The sequence below is a fragment of the Capsicum annuum genome, chromosome 11, assembly GCF_002878395.1.
Source record: "Capsicum annuum cultivar UCD-10X-F1 chromosome 11, UCD10Xv1.1, whole genome shotgun sequence".
Taxonomy (NCBI): Eukaryota; Viridiplantae; Streptophyta; class Magnoliopsida; order Solanales; family Solanaceae; genus Capsicum; species Capsicum annuum.
In genome coordinates this window covers 80,603,725-80,604,986 of record NC_061121.1, presented here as the reverse complement: position 1 = coordinate 80,604,986, position 1,262 = coordinate 80,603,725, and the positions used below count along the sequence as shown (strand labels likewise).

The 1,262-nt window shown below is 36.4% G+C and overlaps 1 non-coding gene across 1 annotated transcript; it reads right to left on the bottom strand.

The window, feature by feature from the left end:
* Positions 1-445: 445 nt before the first annotated feature.
* LOC124889055 lies at positions 446-552 on the bottom strand. Its single transcript, XR_007047672.1, has one exon. It is a non-coding gene; the product is annotated as a small nucleolar RNA R71 (small nucleolar RNA).
* Positions 553-1,262: the final 710 nt, after the last annotated feature.

The following is a 1,262-nucleotide window of genomic DNA, read 5'->3' as shown; positions in this document are numbered from 1 at the left end:
TAATCTTAATGATCCAATTGCTCCTAATGCTCCAATTGCTTTAGCTTCAGTGGTTCCAGCTGCTCTTGCTCAAGCAGAAGCTTGACCTGTTCAAAAAGTGGCAATCTCACTTACAAACAATGCTACTAATTACATCTGTAAGCCAGAGGAAGGTGTTCATTTTGAACTAAAGCAGAATATGGTGCAATTGTTGCACACGAGTGGGCTATTCACAGGTTTTTCTCATGAGGATCCACAACAGTACATACAAAATTTTCTTTAGATAAGTGATACGTACATTACTGCTGGGGTGTTTATTGATTATGTTAGGTTGACTTTCTTCCCATTCTCTCTATTGGGGGCAGCAAAGAGGTGGTTATATGTTGAACCATTGAAATCTATTACTTCCTCAGATAATTTGGCTCGGAAGTTCCTTATTCAATTCTTTCCATATGGGAAGACAATACATTTGAGAAGTGAGATTTTGAGTTTCAGGAAAAAAGATGGAGAGAATCTTTACCAAGCTTAGGAAAGATTCTAGAGTATGCTCAGGAATTTCCCTCATCATCATCAAACTAATCATGCGTTGGTACAATTTTATTGGGGGTCTTATGCCAAACACCAAGATTCTCCTTAATTCAGAAATAGGTGGGCAGGATCTTGAGAAGATATATGATGGATTCCATACACCGTTGAATCGGATTTTATGAGGGAATCCTGAGTGGCATGCTGATGCAAGAGGTTCTCCAAGAAAGGTAGTAGGTGTGTTAGAGGTTTATTAGTTCATGACTATATTAGCTTAACTTGTTGTACTATAGAATCAAATAACTACACAACTCAGTAATATGAATTTAGGAGTCACACAGTCTACACCAGCAATACCAAACATAGTTCATCAAGCTCATACTTAGTGTGAGGTTTGTGGAAGTAGTGAACAAATAGTCGATACTTGCGCAACAAATCCAGAGTCTTTCAATTATTTAGGAAATTCTAATTGTTAAGAATAGCAGAACTTTTGTAATACTTATAATTCTAACTGGCAGAATCATCCTAATTTCTCATGCGGAGGAAATTAAGAACAAAATATCAATTAATACAGGGGGCAATACAATAGAATCAACAACAACATGTTCAAGATAATCAAGCAACTACTCAATCAAGTAATATTGAAGAGATGCTAAAGCATATTATGGCTACACAAGCATAGGTGGTAGCAGATATGAAAAGTCAGTAGATGATTACAAAGAACTTAGAGGTTCAAATAAGTCAGATTATAGGAGCAT